The 15,953-nt window shown below is 39.4% G+C and overlaps 1 protein-coding gene and 1 pseudogene across 10 annotated transcripts in view; both read left to right on the top strand.

The window, feature by feature from the left end:
- Window positions 1-15,953, top strand: part of LOC101601253 (integrin subunit beta 3 binding protein) — a 108,873-nt gene that overhangs the window by 7,359 nt on the left and 85,561 nt on the right. The gene's annotated exons all lie outside the window — the stretch shown is intronic.
- On the top strand, window positions 4,520-5,533 carry LOC101600949 (annotated as a pseudogene).

The following is a 15,953-nucleotide window of genomic DNA, read 5'->3' as shown; positions in this document are numbered from 1 at the left end:
AAGTAGCTACTTGGAGGTAGTAGATGGCTGGCTCTAGATGATAGAAATTTGACAAATGCTGATCTTTGAAAGAAACTACAATGGACAAAGCTTGAGTTTGTCTGACCTGCCTGATGGCAGTCTGTGTTATATCATACATCTACAACTCAACAAAAAAGTCATAGCCGGGCGTGATGGTGCACGCCTTTAATCCCAGCTCTTGGGAGGCAGAGGTAGGAGGATCACTGAGAGTCCAAGGCCACCCTGAGACTGCATAGTTAATTCCAGGTCAGGCTGGACCAGAGTGAGATCCTACCTCGAAAACTAAAAAAAAAAAAAAAAAAAGTCATGTTTTACTAGCTTAAAGAATCAGAGGATCAAGTTTGAAACTACTAGTCTTGTGGGAAAATAGAAAGGTATCTCCAAGAGATGGTGAGATGGCTTAGGGGTTAAGATGCCTTGCCTGCAAAGCCATGTTTGACTGTCCAGATCCACATAAGCCAGATGCACAAACGTGAAGCAAGTGCAAGGTTGCACATACCCACTAGGTGGTGCAAGTGCCTGAATTTCCATTTAAGTGGCTGAGGTCCTGGCATGCCAATTCTCTCTCTCTCCCTCTCTCTCTTGCTTGCTCTCGCTCTCTCTAAAAAATATATATATATATATATATATAAATATATATATTTTTTCATATATATATATATATATATATATATATATGAAAAAAAAAACTTTGAAAGATATCTCCAAATGTGAGTATAACTACCTAAGTTTTTGCCACATCTGAACAATGCATGCGTTGAAGAAATCCCATGAACTATGAGTAGCTGGAATGCTGAAAGAATTGATTAGAGATTTCATTTCTCATCACAGGAAAGAAAGGGTAGAGTTTGAATTTAGTCAAGTTAAATGCTTGTTAGAACAAAATTTAATCTTGTGAGGATTAAGTTAGCAGAATTCTGTGTCCTGTCTTCTGCATTGTCCAACATGAAGTAAAATACTAACATATGGAAAATAAAACAAGAAAAAGTGAGCTGTGTTGTTAAAAAAAAAATCTTGAAATGCTGGAGAGATTGCTCAGCAGTTAAGGTGTTGCCTGCAAAACCTGATGACCTGGGTTCATGTCCCCAGTGCGAACATAAAGCCAGCTACACAAAGTGCTTATGTAGCTGTAGTTCACTTGCAGTGCTAGAGACCCTGATGCACCTATTCTCATTCTCTCTCTCTCTGTCTCTCTGTCTCTCTCTCCCACTCCCTCCCTCCTTGAAAATAAATAATTAAAACATGCTTTTTTAAAAAGCCAGCAAGTCTTTAATCTCAGCACTCTAGAGCCAGAGGTAGGAAGATTGCTGTGAGTTCAAAGCCACCCTGAGACTACATAGTGTATTCTGAATTCCAGGTCAATCTTAGCTAGGTAGAGACCCTACCTCAAACAATAAAACAAAAACAAAAAACCTTAAAATAGACCTGATGATGACACAAATTCTAAAATTAGCGAAGACTTTTAAAACATTATTAATATGTTAGAGGATTTAAAGGAAAAATGCTCACAAGAAAGAATTCCTGGGGTATCTCTGAAAAACAGAGGTTAATTAGAGAACGTAGAGAAATTTTGAAAAAATAAGTGAAAATTCTATGTTTGAAAAATATGAAATATCTTGATTGAAAATGAACTTCTGGGCAGAAGAAAAGGTCACTGAATTTGAGGAAGAATAGAATAATCTAACTGAAGGAATGAAGGGGAAAACAGCAACATCAAGTGATTTAATCTACATTAACGAATTAGAGTAATAAGAACAGAGAGCAGCAAGATTTTTTTTTTTTTTTTTTTTTTTTTTTTTGGTTTTTCGAGGTAGGGTCTCACTCTAGCTCAGGCTGACCTGGAATTCACTATGTAATCTCAGGGTGGCCTCAAACTCATGGCGATCCTCCTACCTCTGCCTCCCAAGTGCTGGGATTAAAGGCGTGCGCCACAGCGCCCAGCATGATTTTTTTTTGTTTTGTTTTTTTAATGAAAAAAACCAAATACTCAGCCAGGCATGGTGCTTCTGCCTGTGATCTCAGCACTTGGGAGACTGGAACAGGAGGGTCTTGAGTTTGAGGCCAGCCTGGTGGACAAAACAAGTTGCAGGCTTGTCTGAGCTATACAGTGAGAACCTGTCAGGAAGATAAGAAGGAAGGTGAGAAGGAAATCTACATTTTCTAATTTCACTGAGAACAGAATTACACATGCAAGAAATTCAGTAAATTTCAATCAAGGATGAACAGAAGTGTATATTCACATATAGAAGTATGCATATATATATTAGAATAAAAGTGGCAGGAACTAAAACTGAGAAAAATCCCTAGAAATCCATAGAAAATTGGTGCTTACATATAAGGAACATATTCAAATCAAACCTAAATTTTCTTAGAAGCAATGAAATTTAAAAGATAATATATTTTAAAGTATTGAAAGGAACAAAAACACCTGTCACCCAGAATCCTGTCTCTAGAGAACCATCCTTCAAAAATGAAGCTGAAGTGGATATTAACTAAACAAAAATTGAGAGAATATGCCACATCAGACACACTAAAAAGAAATGCTCAGGGATCTTGTTTGGGTTAAAAATACCAATTGTGAGCCAGGTGTGGTGGCGCATGCCATTAATCCCAGCCCTTGAGAGGCAGAGGTAGGAGGATCACTCTGAGTTCAAGGCCACCCTGAGACTACATAGTGAAAGAAAGAAAGAAGGAAGGAAGGAAAGAAAGAAAGAAAAACAGTTGTAAAATTTTAGATTTATAAGGAATACAGAATATTGGGACTGAGATAAAGTATAAGAGACTATAATTTCACTTGTAACTTTCCATTGAATATAACTCATGTATGTAAATTTTACATTAAAACTAGACAAATATTGAAGCATAGTGTACTGAAATTGGTTTCTTTATATTCTAGACTTGAACAAATTAATACATATATTGTGGTTGATGACTTCTCACTCTGGAACAAAGGAATTCTAAATATTGTATATTGACTTGGTATTGGAGACCAGTGTGAGATCCTAAGTTGTTTTTTTTTTTTTTTTGAGGTAGGGTCCAGGCTGACCTGGAATTCACTATGGAGTCTCAGGGTGGCCTCGAACTCTCCGCGATCCTCCTACCTCTGCCTCCCGAGTGCTGGGATTAAAGACGTGCGCCACCACGCCCAGCTAGAGATCCTAAGTTTTAATGTGGCAATATGGCATATTAAATATTAATAGAAATTTGTGTCTTTCTTTGGGTGTGTTGCATATGTTCTAGCACTAGTGAGGACCCATAAGCAATGACAGAGTACCAGTGAATACAGTTAGTGCCCATATTGATTTCTAACTGCCATTGTCTTCCATGAAAAAGAATTTGGTCTCACTGTAGAAGAAGTTGATTTCAAAGCTATGCAGAAACATTTTAAACATAAATGATAGGATTAGCTGATAATAAACATTTGTAACACTGCAGTTGTACCTGAAAGGAGAAAGGAAGGCTTTGCTTTTGAGTAGATGCCAACAAAGACAAAGGGAATGTTGTGTTGAAAACCCACCAGTTTCTCTCATGTACAGGATTTCTTATTTATTTAATTTTATTGTTTAAAATATTTGTGAGGAGAAAAAGAGAGAATGAATAGGCACACCAGGGCCTCTTGCTGTCCCAAGTGAACTCCAGATGCATGTGCCACTTGGTGTGTATGGCTTTATGTGAGTATTGGGTAATTGAATCCAGGCTGGCAGGCTTTGCAAGCAAGTGCCTTTAACCACAGAGCCATCTTTCCAGCCTGGACTTCTTATTTATTACATTGGAGAAAAGTAGAAAAGAGTATCTTGATCAAAATTCCTATCACTGGAACTGGGTCTTTGAGATGGCTCAGAAGTTAAAGGTGCTTGCTCTCAATGCCTACAAGTCCAGGTTTGATTCCCGAGGTCCCATGTAAAGCCAGACACACAAAGTGGCACATGCATATGGAGTTCATTTGCAGTGGCGAAAAAGGGCCCTGGCATTTCCATTCTCTCTGCCTTACCTCTCTCCTTTTCTGAAATAATAAGTAAATAAATAAATTCTTATCACTGAGTATATCAACGTCATGTGCCTCAAGGTATTATAGTCTCAGAGTATAAAATCATATCAATCATATCTGTGCCAAAACATGTATAACTCAATTACAAGGAAATAGGGCATAAGTCTAAATTGAATATAGTCTATAAAAATTAAAATCGAGACCAGCAGAGGCAGCAGCCAGAGCAGCCACAGTCTGTGTCCTCTCTCACCCGCCCTCCGCCCTGGGTTCTCTTTCTCCCTTCCTCCTCCTCCTTCACCCTCCTCCTCTGCCCACCTTGCATTCCTGCTTGCCCCTGTTGTTCTGGGCCTCCTTACCCCCATGCCTCCTGCCCTTCCCCTTCCTGCCTGCTCACCTCCTCCCCTCCCCTTCTGTAGTCATTTCTTGCTTGCAGTTTTGGGCTATCATCCCCCCCATCAGTGTCCAAAGACTTGGCCACTCAATGTCCAGCTCCCCATAACTCTGCTCCCTATGGACACCAGTGTGATAAAAGGTGTAAATGTCACTCTCGCCATCCTGCTAGTTACTCATGGGAAGGAAGTTGGCAGTATCTTTGAAAAGACAGGAGGATCAGTTGAGAAGATGTGGGAGGAGAGTGATGCATACATCCACATCTCAGAATGGAATTGTCCTAAGAGAATTATCACTTTGGCTAGACCCACTAATGCCGTTGTCAAAGTCTTTGCTATGATCATTGATAAACTGGAAGAGAAATTAGCAACTCGATGACTAATAGCACATATGCCAGTAGACCTCCCCCCCCCCGCCCCCAGTTACCCTAAGGCTGGTGGTAGCTGCTAGTGAGTGTGGCTATCTCATTGGAAGAGGTGGTTGCAAGATCAAGGAAATACAAGAATGTACAGGGGCTTAGGTCCAGGTGGCAGGGGATATGCTCCTAACTCAACTGAGCAGGCCATCACTGTTACTGGCATTCCACAGTCCATCATTGTGTCAAACATCTGCATGGTCATGTTGGAGTGCCCCCCAGAAGGGTGGGCAGTATGCCATTCCACAGCCAGATTTGACCAAGCTGTACCAGTTGATGCTACAACAGTCTCATTTTCCTGTGATGCATGCCAACACCATATTCAGTGGCATTGAATCCAGCTCTCCAGATATGAAAGGTTATTGGGCAGGTTTGGATGCGTCTGTTCAGACTACTTCTCAGGAACTCATCATTCCAAACAATTTGATTGGCTGCATAACCGGGCGTCAGGGCACCAAAATCAGTGAGATTCATCAGATGTCTGGGGCTCAGATCAAAATTGCAAACCCAGTGGAAGAGTTTGTTACCTCTCTGGATTTGCTGCCAACATTAGCCTGGCCCAATATTTAATCAGTGTTGGGCTTTCCTCAGAGAAGGGTGAGAGGGGAACAGCTAGAACAGTGCAGATTCATCCATACTCCCTTTCTGCTGTTCACCACCACCACCCACGACCCATGTGTGTAGTTTCTGAACAGTCAGTGCTTCCAGGTTTTAAATAGTTGGTGAATTTTCAGTTTCTACACAATTTATCACCTGCTCTTGATTTTTTAATTAAGGCATTTTAATTCCTTTCTCTGTTCAGCTGTTATGCTGAGATCTATATTTAGTTTTATAAGCTACCCCTTTTTTTGTTTTGCTCATGGATTTTTTTGTCATGGAAATATGAGTGGAATATTATAATACATTTCAGTTTAGTTCTGTAATGTCAGGAATTTTTCAAAAACAAATTAAAAGATGGGCTGGAAGCTTTTTCTTTTGTGAATAGAAACTGGACGCCACAGTGATTATGTGGGTTTTATTCCTGTTGTCTTGCTGTTATTTTTGTACCTTTTCATCCTCACCAGACCCTTACTGGGTTTGAATAGAAGAATTTATTCCAATTAAGATTATTTTCTGTTTTACCACTACATGTTTGTTTATTGGCCCTTTCTCTTCCATGACCATGGTTGGCCCCTGTAAAACTTGTGCCTGAAGCTTGAAGGTTATACTTTTCCCAGTATTGTACAGCAGTAGACACTTTCTGGAGCTAGAGTGGGGTACTATATGCACATGTACACACATGGAAACAATTGGACTTGTATCTAGCTAGTATTAAGCATTTGGGAATGACCACCCCCTTATTCATGTTCATACACTTTAAACAGAAGCTTAAGTCTCTTGTTTCTTTTTTTTTTTTTTTCCTTGAGGTAGGGTCTCACTCTAGCCCAGGCTGACCTGGAATTCACTATGGAGTGTCAGGGTGGCCTCGAACTTACAGCCATCCTCCTACCTCAGCCTCCTGAGTGCTGGGATTAAAGGCATGTGCCACCATGCCCGGCTTAAGTCTCTTGTTTCTAATAACTATTCATTTATAGTCCTGTCTACCAGTGCTTGAGATCTACTTTTGTTCTTATCCTATAAAATTATTTAGTAAAGTGTACCTAGAGCTAAAAAAATTTAAAATCATTTGTATTCTTGAAAAAAATTCAGATTAAAGGAATTCAAAGAGAAGTTGAGCAATTATCTTAATATAAAGCAGACTAAAAAGGCATAGTAACTAGTTATAATGAGTGGTCTTGTTTGGCACCTATACTTGGAGGGAAATTGGCTATGAAGAATAGGACAGCTGATAAAATTTGAATATAGACTAGCAACATACAACCCTACTGAGTCCCCCAGTGGAATGGGGGCACGGGCAAGGGAAATGAAGGTACCAACACATGATATATCCATATGAAACATCTTGTTAATAATAACAACAATAATAAACATTAAAATATATTAAAATTTTGATTATTATGTTTATATGAGCAGTTGTTTTGTGTTTAGAAAAAAAAATATGAACACATGCTCCAAAGAATTGAAATTTAAGATTTTGAGCATTTGTACATTCATGTTCACAATTGTTAGAAAGAACAAACAAACCAAGTGTCTGTCAACAGGAGAATGGCTATGCAGAATGAAGTGTGTCCATCCAACTGAAGGGTATCCAGCCTTAAATTAGAGAAAGAAAATTCAGACACAGGCTGCAAGAAAGGCCATCCTTGATGGCATTATATTACTTGTACTTACTATATGAGATACCTAGAACAGCCAAACTCAGACAAACAGTAATGTGTGGCTGTCAGGGTATGATCAGAGAAAAGAAAATGGGGAATATTTTCTCATAGGTAGAGGTACAATTTTTCAAGGTGAAGTGTCCTGTGGCTGGATGGTGGGCAGTACAATACTGTGGATATACATGGTATCACTGACCAGTGCACTTTAATGGTAAATTGTTCATTTGATGCATGTGATAACAGTAAAAAAAATATGTGAAATATAAAATAAGACACATTAAACCCAGTGTAGTGACAATGCCTGTATTTCCAGCACTTGGGAAATGGAGACAAGAGAAGAGTTCATGGTTGCCCATGTCTACATAGTGAATTCAAGGCCAGCATGGGCTACCTGAGCCCTCTCAAACCTGCCTCCTCTCAAAGAAGGAAATAGAGAAGGAAGGAAAGAAAGAGGGAGGAAGGAGAGAGGAATAGAGAAAGAATGGGTGAATGAACCCATGGAAATGCTTATGGGTAGGGCCCTATTATTTTTAATCTCATTGAGAGAAAATCTGCATATGTAATAAATTTCCATGTATGTGCATTTAGAGAATGTTTAAGCAAATAGGACAAAACACAAAAACATGTTAGAACTCGGTAAAAGCTAAGAGGAATTTTTGTTTTTTTGTTTTTCAAGGCAGGGTCTCTAGCCCAGGCTGACCTAGAACTCACTTTGTAGACTCAGGCTGACCTCTAACTCATGAGGATCCTCCTACCTCTGCTTTCTGAGTGCTGGGATTAAAGGCATGCACCAGCATACCTTGCTTAAGAAGAATTTTAAAAAATTATTTATTTATTTATTTATTTATTTATTTGAAAGAGAAGGGGGAAGGAGGCAGATAGATAATGGCCATGCCAGGGCCTCTAGAAACAAGTACCGCCTTGTACATCTGGTTTATGTGGTATGGTGGTTTGATTCAGGTGTCTCCATAAACTTAGGTATTCTGAATGCTAGGTTCCCAGCTGATGGTTATTTTGGAATTAGTGCCTCCCGGAGGCAGTGTATTGATGGGGTGGGCTTATGGGTAATACAGCCAGCTTCCTCTTGCTAGCATTTGGCATTAAAAAATGGCATATGGGTGTTTTTTTATACATTTTTGGCATGAGTATTTCACATCCTAAAAATAAATCAAGCCTAAAGTGATGCATACTGTACTTCTGGGACTCCTGCACAACCGTTTCTAAGAAGTCTTCCCTGATACGGTCCAGTTTGCACCAAGTACTCATCTTCTGTACTTCATAGCATCTGTGTATAACTTTTTATGTTAAAATAGTATGTATGTTTCCTCCCTAATTAATATGTTATTTGCACCATGACTGCCATTTGGAAGGCTGTAAGTTGTAGAAATTCTAATTGAACCACCTCTTCCATGAAAACAGAAACTTAACTAGGTAACACAGTATTTGTTTATATTTGGATCCCCAAAACCTAACAGTGACTGGTACATTTGATGTAATATGTTGACTTGGGGCTACGGAAATACCTCCACCAGTAAAGTGCTTGCCATGTAAACATGAGGACTTGAGTTTGGTCCTCAGTACCCAACTAAGTACTGGGCATGGTAGTAGATGCCTATAATCATACTGCTGGGACAGTGGAGACTGGTATATCTCTGGAGCTCCCACACCAGCCAATCTAGTCTGATGGTGAGCTCCAAGCCAATGAGAGACCCTGTCTCAAAAAGAGGAAGATGATACCTGAGTTCTTTCAGCTTTAAAAAGATGTATGTGTGCCCTTCATTTATATTTATGTATATGTCAGATACATATGTAAATATATGTGTTTATGTATGAGTTTTTAGCAGGAGGTAGTAATAACTTTTTATTTTATATTAGGGATACTGTGATAGTTTGAATGTATGTTCCTCAGTAAACTCAGGTGTTTTATTAAAACTTAGATTTCTAGCTTCTAGCTGCCTGGCTGGAAGAGGTGTCACTGGCAGGGGGGATCCTGGGATCTAGCCTTAATGGTGTTACTGTGGGTGGACTGAATTTCCATTCCAAAAGTATGCAGAGAGATCTGAGCTTTGTCTGGATCCCTGCTGCTGGCTGCCTGTTCTCTGCTGTTTTACAAGATAGGGTCTCACTCTTGTTCAGGCTGACTTGGAATTCACTCTGTAGTCTCAGGGTGGCCTCAAAGTCCAGGTGATACTCCTACCTGTGCCTCCCGAGTGCTGGGATTAAAGGCCTCCCTGCTGTTTTTGATTGCTTGTGGTACTGGCTGTGTGGGTGTGGATCTGTGAAAGGTGCCAGCCCTTCTGCCATCAATGGAGCTTTCCTTGGGTCTGTAAGCTTCAAATAAATCCCTTCCTCCCATAAACATGTTTGGTTTGGAAGTTCATCTCAGTAGTGTGGAGCTGACTACAAATAGACGCACATTTAGGAGTAAAATGGTCAGAACTTCATTTCTCATTTTATTCAATCCCAAATCATCTCACTTCTATATTCCCAAATATATCCATTTAACCTCTGTGAAAATTCTTTTGATAAGGAAGGCTTTGGTACCATAAACATGTTACCAATACATTTCTGGCCATTTTTATCATAAAGAGAAACAGAATTAATGATTCATGTAGATGCTTTCACAATGACCATATGTGATGCAGTGGTGTTTTCACTCACCTGTGGTATGGGAGCATATTGGGGTGTGTGTGTGTGTGTGTGTGTGTGTGTGTGTGTGTGTGTGTGTATTGCTAGAAATTTTGAACACAAAGAAGCACAGGCTTGAATGGCAAGAAGAGTATAGAAAGGATATAAAAGGTTCTTTTCCCTTCTTTGCTCATTCTCACTTGCTAAGTAGAAAGTACACTGCTTCAATATCTCAATTTATACTTAAATCATGTGGGCTATGAATTTCGTCATTGCCTTTCATCAAGGGATTGTGTGCATCTCAGCACACTTAGTAGCCCTCTGAACAGTCATGTGAAGTTGTTAGCTGACAAAATTGTCATGTCCTGCCATGCTCTCCTGCAAGTAGGGCTGTAGGAGAGCCGTCCCGCCGGTCTCTCCTTGGGGCTGAGCTGATAGTGAGTGTCCATGACCCAGACTCTCTCCTACTCACCAGAGAGAAACACACTGAGTCAAGAGACTTGTCGAAGCAGGATCTCACTTTATTGTAACAGGCAGGTGCTTATATGGAGTTGAGAACGAGGATGGGGATCTCAGGATGGGTGAGGTATAAGGGCCAATAGCATACCGCGACTTTTGAAATGACTGGTTCTGCGGGAACTCTAACTTCCTATGGGGAAATAGCAGGCCAGAGGTAAATTGGAGCCCTGCTGAGTCATAGCTGGCCAGAGACAGGTCGCCAAACTTTAGCTAGGCTCAGAAAGTTCCATTAGGCTTTGCGTCTGGGCCTCTCAGGGCCCAACAATGTCTGCTTCTGTGTGGAGTGACGCAAGCACTGAAATACTAAGTGGTATTTTTATCTTCTACTCAGAAATTTCTTACAACTTTACAGGCCAGTATGATCAGCTTTATGAAGCCGAGTGCACTTCATAAGTAAGCTAAACCTTGGGGAAGAATTTGACATAGCATCAAAGCTCCCTGAGTCATATATGCTTGGCCACATTTATTCTTCACCTCTTACTCCCTCCTTAGCCCTGTGATTCAAAATCATGTTTAGTCTAATGTTTTAAAGATTCTATAAAAGTGGACCTCAAAACATGTAATTTTGTGAACTGCTACTGTGTTGTCATTTCCAGCTTTGGTTAGAAATTAATGATGGATTTTTTTCCCCTAGAATAATTTCTTAATATCATCTTGTTTTAGTTACATCATATAATAAAATTTACCGAGCCATTTTGTTAAGATGAATTAGAGAATCCTGTTTAGGATACTATATATATATTGTTTTTTTGAGGTAGGGTCTCGCTCTAGTCCAGGCTGACCTGGAATTCACTGTGTAGTCTCAGGGTGGCCTTGAACTCAAGGTGACCCACCCACCTCTGCCTCCCAAGTGGTGGGATTAAAGGAGTGTACCACCATGCCTGGCAGGATACTATCATTTTTAAGATAAATAAAATGAAGAAATGGTTTTAAAGAATAACATAATCTTGGACTGGAGAGATGGCTTAACAGTTAAGGTGCTTGCTTGTGAAGCCTAAGTACCCAGGTTTGTTTCCCCAGTACCCACGTAAGCCAGATGCACAAGGTAGTGCATGTATCTGGAGTTTGTTTGCAGTGGCTAGAGGCCCTGGTGTGCCCATTCTCTCTCTCTCTGTCTTTCTCCCTCTCAAATAAAAAAAAAATAAAAAGAATAATATATCTAAGTTGATAACCATAATTTACCTATTTAAAAATATTTTATCTTTTTAAATTTCCAATAGTATTAATTCTAGTAGACCTGAGATTTTTCAAAAGTCTTTTATTTATTTATTTGCAAGCAGAGAGATACAGGGGCGGGGGTCATGCCAGGGCTTCTAGCCACTGCAAATGAACTCCAGATGCATATGCCATCTTGTGCATCTGACTTATGTGAGTACTGAGGAATTGAACCCAGCTCATTAGGCTTTACAGGCCAGTACCTTAACCTCTGAGCCATCTCTCCAGCCCTGCAACTGAGATTTTGATCCCTGATCTATTAAGAAGACTTTTGATTATTGCAGCTAAATGCCTGGGCAAAACAACTGAAGGAAGGAAAATTCTATTTTGGCTCACAGTTTAAAAGCTTTCAGTCCATCGTGATGGTGATGAAATGGTAGAGCAGAGCAATCCACATCATGGTTGCCTGAAAGCAGGGAAAGAGTATGAATGCCTGTGCAGGCAGCTTTCTTCTTTTCCCCTTTTATTCCTTCCAGGCCCCCAGGGTCTGGAATATGCTTGCTACATTCAAGGGGCAGCTGTCTTTCCTTAGTCAATCTTCTCTGAACATGCCCTCATGACATCCAAAATAGTGATTTACTAATCTCCCAGACAGTTCTCAGTACACTCAGTTGATAGTTATAACTAACGAACATATCCATGAATCTAAACCTAGTACACATGAAAATGAAATATAATATTCAAGTTACAGGCATAGGTAGAAATTTAGATAAGTTGGAAGTGAGAAGTTACCCGCATAGTTATAAAATTACCCATAAGAAGGAGGCATCAGCATACTTTTGTATAACAAGCACCACCATCATCTCTAGTGTGGGTTTCATGTTATAAAACTAAAATTGTACTCATTAAGCAATAATTTCCTGTCCTTTATTTCCTCAAGTTCCTAGAAACCACCATTTTATTTTCCCACGTTTCTGAATTTTTGTTTTTCAAGATAAGGTCTTGCTTTAGCCTAGGCTGATCTGGATTGGATTTAGGCAAGCCTCAAACTCACAGTGATCTTCCTACCTCAGCCTCCTGCATGCTGGGATTAAAGGCCTGTGCTACCACACCCAGTTATGTTTCTGAATTTGACTTTTCTCATGAAAAAACATGAGAGAAAACAGTTTGTCCTTTTGTAACTGGCTTCTTTTACTTAGGGTGATGTTTTCAGAGTTTATCTGTGTACTAGTGTGTACCGCATTTTCTTTTAAAAACCAAGTAGTAGTTCATATGTGTATATATATGCATACATAACCATGTGCCACATTTTGTTTATTCATTTGTCACCAGACACTTGAGATGCATTTGCTATCATGAACAGTATTATTTTATATATAATTGTTTATATATATTAATTATATATAATATATATAATTATATATAATTGTTCATGTCCTGGCTTTTAGTTCATTTGGAAGTGAAATTCCTGCATCACATGGTAATTATGTTTTTAACCGTCTAGGGCACTGTGATATTGTTTAAATACATCAGTTTACACTCCCTGAGCAGTGCACAGCGGATCCAGTTTCTTCATGCCCTCACTGACACTTGTCATTTCTTGTTTGTCTGTGGCAGCCCTCCCACAAGTATAGGTAGCAGTGTGCTACTCTAGTGATGTCTCTGATGGGCACCTCCCTAGTGATGACAGTGTTGAACAACTTTTCACATGCTGGGTGTGTCTTACATAGGGAAAAGTGTATTCAAATATTTGGCCCATTGTTTTATGCCTCATTCTCCTATTCTCTCTCTCTCTCCACTTTCTTTTGAGACAAAGTCTTGCGATACAGCCCAGACTAGCTTTGCACTTGCTACTCTCAAACTTGTGATCCTTCTATAGCCTCCTGATTTCTGAAATTATAGGCATGTGACACCATGCTTTGCTCACCCCCCTCTTTAAAGTGATTTTTATTGTATTATTTATTTATTTATATGGACAGAGAGAGATGGGGGAGAAGGAGAATGGGTGTGCCAGGACCTTTAAGCTATTTCAGATGAACTCCTCATGCATGTACCACTTTGTGCATCTGGCCTTACATGGGTACTGGAGAATCTAACCCAAGTCATTAGGATTTGCAGGCAAGTACCTAAGCCACTGATTAAAAGTGATTTTTTTTAAAAAAAATGTTTTTATTTAATTGAGAGAGAGACAGATAGACAGAGAGAGGTGAGCATGGGCATACCAGGGCCTCCCGCCACTGCAAATGAACTCCAGACCACACTTTGTGCATATGACTTTACATGAATACTAGAGAATAGAATTGAACCTGGGTTGTCAGGCACAACTGAGCCATCTCTCTATCCCCTTGCCTGTTTGTGTGTGTGTGTGTGTGTGTGTGTGTGTGTGTGTGTATGTTAAGTCAAGATAGTATGAGCAAAAGCCAGGAAAATGCCACTTTCAATCAGTAAGTAATATTGGTGGCAGAAAATGTTTCAGAAAAATAGGGCTAGGGAGGTGGCTCAACAGTTAAAGTTTTTTCTTACAAAGCCTACCATCTGGGTTCAATTCCTCAGTACCCACATAAAGTTAGATGCACAAAGCAGCACACTGTGCCCGGAGTTCATTTGCAGCCCTGGCATCTTTCTCTGTCTCTTGTCTCTTTTTCTTTTATGTACACATTAAATAAATGCATTAAAAAATTCAAAGAAAAATTTGGGGGCTGGAAAAATGGCTTAGCGGTTAAGCATTTGTCTGTGAAGCCTAAGGACTCTGGTTCGAGGCTCAATTCTCCAGGACCCACGTAAGCCAGATGCACAAGGTGGTGCATGCATCTGGAGTTCGCTAGCAGTGGCTGGAGGCCCTGGAGCACCCATTCTCTCTTTATTTGCCTCTTTCTCTTTGTCACTCTCAAATAAATAAATAAAAATAAATTTTTAAAGCAGAAAAAAATTTATAGAAACAACTATCTCATCTTTAATCAGGTTTTGCCTGCTCTTCCTTGATGATTTTGTAGTCTCCACCACTAATATCACCCTAACCCATTTAGCCTCACTTCATTCTTTGGTTGCAGTTTTTCACAGGTAAAGGAGTGCCTTGTTTACAGTATGTGTTTAATGTTTTCATTTTTGTTTTTTACAAGAATGCAAAAAATTAGGCTTCATTATAGTGTTTTTTTAAACAAATTTAGTTTTTGGTGTCCCCTCATCCCATTCTCCTTCTTCCTCTATAGATGCCTGTGTACTTTTCATGCTCCAGGTTTGCCTTTGTTTCTTGCCCCTTTCTTATCACCTCTCATGGTTTAGTATCTCATCTCATCTCATCTCATCATCTCATCGCATCTCATCTCATCGCATCGCATCGCATCGCATCGCATCTCATCTCATCTCATCTTTCTCTTAGATCCCTGTACATACATGCAATCATTAAAAGTTAGGATCTTCCAGGTGTGGTGGTGCACGCCTCTAATCCCAGCACTGGGAAGCAGAGGTAGGAGGATTGCTGTGAGTTCAAGACCACTCTGAGACTACATAGTGAATTTCAGGTCAGCCTATCTTGAAAAAAAAGTTAGGATCCACATATGAGAGACAACATGCAATTTTATTTTTATCTTACTTGACCTAGCTTACCTCATGATAACTTTTTGCCAATTTCATGCGTTTTCCTACAAAGTTCATGACTCCATTTCTTTTTCTTTATAAGGGGCAAAATTACACTGGGTTAATTTTTGATAATTGGACACTGGTTCCAGTTCTGATGTAATGGTAAGGATACATGGTCATAATTCCTCTAGTAGGTTTCTTCTTCTTTCACTGATCTTTAATTCCCTCCTCCTTATTTCAACAGTTTTATTAAGCACAAGGGTCTGAGTTTCCCTCTCTCAAACTTTGAGTCAAAAAGCACGTTATACCAATGATGAGCTGAACTAAGTGATTTTTTAAAAAAAATTTTATTAGCATTTTCCATGATTATAAAAAAAATCCCATGGTAATTCCCTCCCTACCCCCCCAAGTGATTTTTTTTAAGATTTCTTCTAGTCTTGCCTATTAAGTCTTCCTAAATTACTTACAACTGTTACCTACTTTATTTATTGTTTTAACATTCTCTTAGTAAATTATGTCTTTAGATTCCCAACAAAGAAACATCAAGTTGTTTACTTCACAGATTTTCTTGTCTTCTTATATCAACCTAAAATCTAATCTAGAAACCTTTTATTTCAAGTTATTGAGTTATTTCTCTAAAAATTAACCAATGATAATAAAGCAGTGTTTAAAACAATTATCAGAGTGGGGTTTGTGTCCTACTAAAAATGGTATTAAGATGTTTTACTGTGGCTTGGGAAATGGTTAAAGGTATTTTTTGCAAAGCCTGTCAGCCCAGGCTTAATTCCTCAGCACTCATGTAAAGCCATTCATTTGCAGCAGAAAGAGACTCTAACATGCCCATATATACACACACGTGCGCAAATAATTTTTTTAAATGCTATAGTGTATAACTTTCATTTTTTGTTTTTCGAGGTAGGGTCTCATTCTAGCCCAGGCTGACCAGGAGTTTAATGTGAGTCTCAGGCTGGCCTCAAACTCACTGTAATCCAACTCTGCC

Source organism: Jaculus jaculus, chromosome 5, assembly GCF_020740685.1.
Source record: "Jaculus jaculus isolate mJacJac1 chromosome 5, mJacJac1.mat.Y.cur, whole genome shotgun sequence".
NCBI classification, from domain to species: Eukaryota; Metazoa; Chordata; class Mammalia; order Rodentia; family Dipodidae; genus Jaculus; species Jaculus jaculus.
The sequence above is the reverse complement of the archived record's forward strand: the minus strand, read 5'-3'. Positions and strand labels throughout refer to the sequence as shown.